Below are 280 nucleotides of genomic sequence, written 5' to 3'. Positions count from 1 at the left end.
TATAAGTGTAAGTATTAGTTTTTTTTGAAAAACCTTTGTGGGGCAAATGCCCCCTCTTCCCAATGCATGGATCCGTCCCTGGATGGAACCGTTCTTTCATACCCTATATTGAGAAGGATTTTTTTCCTTCTCCCTTCTGTATATGATAAAGCACATATCCACGGTTTGTTATAGAGCATTAATTAAGACAATTTGTGAAAAGAATATTTAAAAGATATTAAAAATCAGTCTAAATCAATAAAAAATTATCTTATTTTATATTCATTAGTTACCATCAAAG

This window comes from Arachis duranensis, chromosome 3 (genome assembly GCF_000817695.3).
Source record: "Arachis duranensis cultivar V14167 chromosome 3, aradu.V14167.gnm2.J7QH, whole genome shotgun sequence".
Classification (NCBI taxonomy): domain Eukaryota; kingdom Viridiplantae; phylum Streptophyta; class Magnoliopsida; order Fabales; family Fabaceae; genus Arachis; species Arachis duranensis.
This window is presented reverse-complemented; position numbering follows the sequence as displayed.